Source organism: Scylla paramamosain, chromosome 32 (assembly GCF_035594125.1).
Source record: "Scylla paramamosain isolate STU-SP2022 chromosome 32, ASM3559412v1, whole genome shotgun sequence".
In the NCBI taxonomy this organism is placed as follows: Eukaryota; Metazoa; Arthropoda; class Malacostraca; order Decapoda; family Portunidae; genus Scylla; species Scylla paramamosain.
Window position 1 is genome coordinate 17,514,881 of NC_087182.1, and position 7,500 is coordinate 17,522,380.

At 38.1% G+C, this 7,500-nt stretch overlaps 1 protein-coding gene across 5 annotated transcripts in view; it reads right to left on the minus strand.

Moving 5' to 3' along the window:
* Positions 1-7,500, minus strand: part of LOC135089318 (uncharacterized) — an 83,105-nt gene that overhangs the window by 3,923 nt on the left and 71,682 nt on the right. The gene's annotated exons all lie outside the window — the stretch shown is intronic.

Consider the following 7,500-nt stretch of genomic DNA (forward strand, 5'->3'; position numbering starts at 1 on the left):
AAGAGGACGTGTTGTGGCAAAGAATTAAGACAAGCAAGAGTACAAATAAATGTGAAGGGAAGAGATTTGTTGTAGTGAAGGGAAAGGATTTGTCGTTATTGTTTTGTTTCTTAATTTTAGTCTTAGTCTTAGTCTTGGTGCTTAGGATTAGTCAGTCAATTAGCACCATATGTTGATTTCTTTTTTTAAGTTTAGTAGGGTCTGGAATTAAGGTCGACTCTCTCTCTCTCTCTCTCTCTCTCTCTCTCTCTCTCTCTCTCTCTCTCTCTCTCTCTCTCTCTCTCTGTATCACAAAGGGAATTCATGAGTTATGCAAGAGTAAACAAAAAGATGATAAGGCTGATGTCACTTCTTAGCTTTGCATTCATTTATTACTTTATGCTAATGGAGAAAAAAAAAAGATACACAGGAAACTATATACAAAAAATAATAGTAATAATAATAATAAAGGCTACATGAGTTTTTGAATAGTAAAAGGAAGAGTGAGAAATATTTATGTGATTATCTCTTAGGCTCGGATTCCCATTGCTTATTTATGTATGCTAATGGTCGGAAGAATATAAATAGCAAAAATAAAGATACACGTGATCGTTTCCTTACTAGAGAGGAATAAGAGGGCAGAATTTTGTTATGGTCGAACGAAGGGAAAGAAAAATGTGTCTAGTTATCAATTTTCCTTGACTCGTGTTCCATTGATGATAAAAGGATAAGAAAAAAATAAAGGAAAACGTATAAAACTTTTCTGTTGTAGAGCGAAGCGGAAAATTGTTCAAGTAAAGAAAATGAAATAAGTAGAAATGTTGTGATTAACTTCTATTTAACTTTCAAATCTGTTTTTTTTTTTTTTTTTTTTTTTAGTTTTCATTATACATTCAACTGGTTTCATTTCATTCATAACCCCACTATTTTATTTTATTTTTTCTGTTACCTCCTATTTCCAGCGTCCTTAATTAATTTATCTATCGCTTCGATCTTTATTATTCCCACACTCTTTATCTTTCATCATTTGTTATCATCGTCTATAACATTTACAATATCAGTGCACGTACTGAAAACAAACGTCAAATCAAGCTATGTCACTACCTGTCCACGCATCAATGACATAAGTACCCCAATTAAACCCGCAATAAGAGAATCACTAAGACTCGTATATGAAACGCTGCTCAAATACCACATATATCATTAACCCAGTTCTCATGGGTGTTTCCCCTCTGATAATAATAATACAGAATCCTAATTAAACTATCACTGCAATCATGGCAACACCCTCGAAAGCTTCCAGTAGCTTCTACTAAACCGTATTCAAACCTGTCGAGATGATAAGACGGAACGCTTCAGAATACCTTAGGCTCGTCGAGTCTCCCGTAAGCTCGTTCTCTCCCAGACTGGAAGCAGAGCAGAGTCCGTTTTCTCTATTTAAATTTCCGTCAAGGTTTTGTAAATGTGAAGATAAAGCGCCCGTGCGTTTATTTGGGTTTCAGATTCGATGTTGTTGTTGGTGGAGGTGAAAGTTTAATGGATGTGTGTGTGTGTGTGTGTGTGTGCGTGTTTGTGTGTGTGTGTGTGTGTGTGTGTGTGATATCATTGTTGGCATTGTGAATATGGTAATGGAGGAGAGAAAGGAAGCAAGGAGAAAAGAGGATAAGAAAATAGAAGAGATGAGAAAGCAGAAGAGAAGAGAAGAGGAAAAATAAAGAGAAGAAAATAAGATTAAAAGGAGAGAAAGGAAACAAAGAGAACAAAAATATTACAATAAACGTGAGAAAAAAAAAAAGAAAAGAAAAAGGAGGAGAAAACCAGAGAAAACAAAAGATGAAAAAAAAACAGAAAGTAAACGAACATTACCAAGAGAAGGAATAAAACAGAAAATAGGAAAAAGAAAAAAGTAAAGGGATAAAAAACTAAATAAAGTACCCCCTTTTTCATTCAGATTCTCCTTTACGCTCGTCGTCCGCCAAGCAAAACATTAATTTCTTATCATAACTTTCACCGAGCAAAGAATTAAGACAAAACAAGAATGAACAAGTAGATATGATTTCCTTAATAGCTTCGTACCCCCTTTATTTTTATTTAGATTCGTTCATTCCTCACTATATCCTCTGCACAAATTCCTGTCTTTTCTTTTTTTTTTTTTTAAGAGACGAGGAACTAACTTCATTTACATAACAAGACGATTAAAAAAAGAAGAGAAAAAAAACGTGATGCATTAAAGCCGTCTATTTTCAAACATTTTCTCGCTTTGTCTCTTACGTTTAACAGTCTGAAGTGGAAGTTAGTGAAGTTTCCAAGGGTACTCTCGTGATTCCAGCGATAGTTTGACAAGGACACTGCACCATTAACAGGAAAAACACCCATGAAAACCTAATTAATTAACACTGTGGCCTTGGAAAACAGTCCTAGAGAGAGAGAGAGAGAGAGAGAGAGAGAGAGAGAGAGAGAGAGAGAGAGAGAGAGAGAGAGAGAAACGTAAAATGTTGGTGTTGTTTTGCTATTTATGTGAATTGACTTGGCATATGTGGTGTCTGGATTTCTCTCTCGCGTGTCGCCCATTAACCAAACACACACACGCCCTCACTCGCTCACTCGCTCACTCACCAAGTACACTGGGCGATGACGACACACAGGAGGGAGGGGGAGGGGGGGAAGAACACACAGGAGCACAGGAACAGGGGGAAGGAGACCACCAGGGGGACCAGAAGGGGACACATGGGCAGGGAATACACGGGCACGAGGGGTGAGGACAAGAGGAGCACACACACACACACACACACACACACACACGTGCACAGGGAGTCAAATCTACCAGGCACGTGATGTCAATGCAAAAACTGGACCTTTAGGTACGTAATCCGCCCTCACACGCAACACGCACGCAATTCATACGCCCCACGCAGTCCCATAGAAGCCCCATACACGCACTACACACCTAACAGAGCAGAGAATTGCAGAGGACTGTCACTGCATCGTACCCTCTTTGGCCCGTGTTCAGAAACGCCTTGACTCTCTCACCATGACTGTTTTCAAAGGCTACAGAGATGATTAGTGGGGTTCTCAAGTGTTTTCTTCGGGTAATAACGTAGAAATCTTGTTAATCTGTCGCTAAAAACATAAAAATACCCTTAAAAATCTGTGCAACTTCAGCTAGAGGCTTTTGAAAGTAGTGGAGATCCAGAGAGGGTGTTTCAGAATATTTTACTTATGAGAGTTACTTAAGTTACGTTCCAGTGCTCGTAGTGAACTTAGAAAAAACAAAGTCATTTTATATTTAGGTCTTTTTGTATCACGGTGACTTTAGTGGTGAGTAAATAACAATGTACAGTTTCTGAGTAAATTTCGTGTTTGTAAAGTGAATAGAGATTAATTTATGGATGCGTTGCTTTGTATGAAGAGCTTCGCAGACCAACAGGAACAGACGATGTGACAGGTGGAGGTGGTGACGTGATTAGCAAGAGTAATTTGGTGCATATTTTTAGTATTCTGATTGGAGTTAGTTCAAGGGCGATGAGGAATTCAGTGGTACCTCTGTATTCAGTGTGGCAATGTAGTGAACTTGGCAAATCATAGTCAATTTTTTAATCTTATGTTTTTTTTGTTTTTTTCAAGTTGTTCTTTAATATTACCTATTGTTTGTTTGTTTGTTTGTTTTAATTGATCTCTAATCTTATCTTATTCTTTCTGGTTGGTTTCTCATCGTATTTTCATTTATTTATTAATTTTTTACAAGTTCTTTAATTTTATTTCGTCTTTTCAAGTTGTTTTCTAATTTTACCTTATCTTTTCAAGTTATTCTCTAGTAAGTTTTTTTTTCTCTCTAATCTTATCTTTCGAGCTTGTCTTAATTCATCTTGGGAAGTAATCTTATCTCATACTTATCTTATCTTAACAAGACATCATTCTTCGTTGTGTCTTAAAAGTTATCTTATCTAATCATAAAAAAACTCTAAAATTATCTTAGTACTTCATCTTATCTCACAAGGTTAACTTACAAGGTTATCTTATGTTTAAAAGTAGCTAATCCGATGCTAACTTGTCCCATAAATATCTCTTATCTGATCCCATAAAGCTGACTTATCTCATCTTACGTAGTTGCCTTGACTTCTTGCCGACACACACACACACACACACACACACACACACATACACACACACACACACACACACCAAACTTTTTAAACCAAACCTTCACCAAACCCTAATCACCTAACCACATAAATATTCCTTGTCTAATCGTATAAAGCAATCGAATACAATCCCAAACAATTACCTTGCCTTCACACACACACACACACACACACACACACACACACACACACACACACACACACACACACACACACACACACCGAACCCTCACCAATTCCCAGTCACCGTCACTTCTCCAAGGCAACAATGAAATAATTCAAGACCACAACATAATACCCCGCGCCACTCTCTCTCCCTTCCCATTCACTCCCGCAACCTTCCACGCTACGGTGCCTCTCAGGACGGCGACTCAACCCCACACAGTAAAGCTCCGTCAGTCCCTTCGCCAACTTTCTTCCCGCAGCAAGTCAGGGGTGAAAAACTAATTCTCCTTCAGAAGAGAGAGTAAAAAATGCGCGATCAAACTCCACGTAAGATGAATGGAATCCTGAAGAGAGAGAGAGAGAGAGAGAGAGAGAGAGAGAGAGAGAGAGAGAGAGAGTGAGTGAGAGAATGTACTACTTACGTAAAATCATTCTAAGACAACTTCCGAAATTTATTACCGCTGTTTAGAGAGAGAGAGAGAGAGAGAGAGAGAGAGAGAGAGAGAGAGAGAGAGAGAGAGAGAGAGAGAGAGAGAGACTGACTTTACAAGAATGAAGGGACTTGGATAAGAAAAACGAAGATAACCGATAAGTGAGAGGAAAAAGAAAGTGAGGAGAAAGGAAAAAAAAGAAAAGAATTATCATGAGTAAGAGAAATAGAGGAAATGAGAAAAGCAAGAGATAATTGTGAATAATCTGAAGAATAGAGAAAATTATAGGAGAGAGAGAGAGAGAGAGAGAGAGAGAGAGAGAGAGAGAGAGAGAGAGAGAGAGAGAGAGAGAGAGAGACACCATATGGCTCAAGGTCAAAGAGGAAGAAAGGAAAAAAAGAACGTAAGATAAGATGAAAGATAAAGAAACATGCAGTTCAAGGCCAGGGAGAAGGATGGAAAAGAAAGAAAGATAAAAAGAAAGAAAAAAAATGTGAGAAGAAAGAATGAAAGTAAGATAAGAAGAAGGAAAGAAAGAAAAAAAGATGCGAGAAGAAAGAAAACAACATGTAGCTGAAGGTGAGAAACAAGCAAACAAATAAACAAACAAACAAAGTACGGAAAAGAAATATAGAGGGAGACAATAGAAAAGACAAGAAAATAAAGAAAAGAAGGAAGAAAAAAGGAAAATAACACTACATTTCCAAACCTCAGCCAACAACTAACCAACAAACTAACAAACAAACAAAGATAAAACAACAAAAAAGAAAAAAAAGAAAAAAGATAAATTAAAAGAAAATAACACGAAGGTTCCCAAGGCCACCACCACCACCACCACCACCACCACCATCACCACCAGTTCGACTCCCAGCAAGCGACTATCAGCCAGGCCAGCACAAGGAAGCCACCGCTGCCAACACGTCGCAGGGTTCGGAGGGCAATGAAAGTGACCTCACGTAGAAGAAGAAGAAGGTTGGTTTGGCAGCACCCTCCCACCCCACCCCTCCCAGACGCGGCGAGATTACTTATGAGGTGGTGGTGGTGGTGGTGGTGGTGGTAGGTGACGAGTAAAGAGAAACGAAAAAGGAGGAGGAGGAGGAGCAGGTGCATGGGAAAGACAAGAAGGAAAAGATTGGAAGGAGGAGGAGGTGGAGGCGGAGGAGGAGGAGGAGGAGAAGAGTAGAAATAAAAAAAAATAAAACAACGACGAAAACAAGATTGGAAATAACTAAGAAGAGAAAGATAAAGAAAAGGAAGAGAATGAAAACAAAGAGAGGAAGGATCAGAAGGAAGAAAAAAAGAACAGAAGGAAAGCTAAAGAAAAAAATAAAGGAAAATTATGAAAAAAATAAATGTATAGGAAGGTAAACATGAAAAGATATTATTTAGTGAAGTTTGTGAATTATAAAAAAAAAATTATAATCTCATAAAAAGTTATAAAAAGAAAAGGAACTAAGTGGATGATAGAAACGGTGTGTGTGTGTGTGTGTGTGTGTGTGTGTGCGTGGGAAGATGAGAGAGTGTATGTTTGCGTGCGTGGCGTAACTAAACGTAAACAAAACAGAATAAATAAATAAATAATAACGAAATACACCTTATGCAAAGCAGGTTCCCATCTTTATAAGGAAACCCTGCTGCTTGTCCCGGCCAGGCCTTTAAATCACACGAGAAGGTTAATGTATTAATGAATGCATCGCTCGGGGAATAAAAATGCATGACTGAATTCATTACTGCAGGAATGCATCGATACAGTGTTTACGCTAATGAGGAGGAGGAGGAGGAGGAGGAGGAGGAGGAGGAGGAGGAGGAGGAGGAGGAAGAAGCCATTGATCTTTATTGCTTTTTAATCTTTTTTTATTGAAACAAATTAACAACAGGCTTAAAACAACGCCTTTTTTTATGTTGCTATTTAAAAACTTTATACTTACAAAAAGATAATATATACAAAACAAAATTATCCTACTATAGACTAAATCTTTCTAACGCTATATTACTCTATAAATCTCTCTCTGTAACTCTTTCCAGATCGTTTGATTAATTAACTCTCAGACTGGTGTGGGTCTTCTCATATCTTCTCTTCTTCTCTTCTGTTCTCATATCTTCTCTTCTGTTGTCTGGCACGTCACTAATTAATCACAAATCACTCTAAGTCATTTTTTATTTTATTCCAGTGTCACCCCTGCACATTGTATTGCACTGGAATTAGAAAATGTATTCTTTTATTTTCTTATCATTTATTTTTTGTAGGTATAAGGAATCTCTCTCTCTCTCTCTCTCTCTCTCTCTCTCTCTCTCTCTCTCTCTCTCTCTCTCTCTCTCTCTCTCTCTCTCTCTCTCTCTCTCTCATTCAATTTCCGGTTGCAATTACCTTTCACTTCTTTCCCCCTCCTCCTACTCCTCCTCCTCCTCCTCCTCCTCCTCCTCCTTCAACTCTTCTGTATTTCTTGTAGGTATAGTATATATATATGGCTTCTGCACCTTTTATTTATTCATTTATCTACATAACATTTAGTTGGTTCATTAGCTAGTTGGCCAGTTAGTTAGTCAGTGTTCTATTTTATCCCATATCGTAATGAAGCCCTAAAGTTCTCAAGTAAAAGAAAACCAAGCCCTTAATTTTTCACCTTCCAAGAGTTCACCGCTAGTCTCAGAAACATTCTACACCCTTGATTTCATTGGTGATCCTTGGATATAATTGCTTTAACCCTCCGCCCTTCACCCCTCACCTATGGACGGGGAGGCGCCGGGAGTGAATGCACAGATAGGATACAATAAAGATGGGA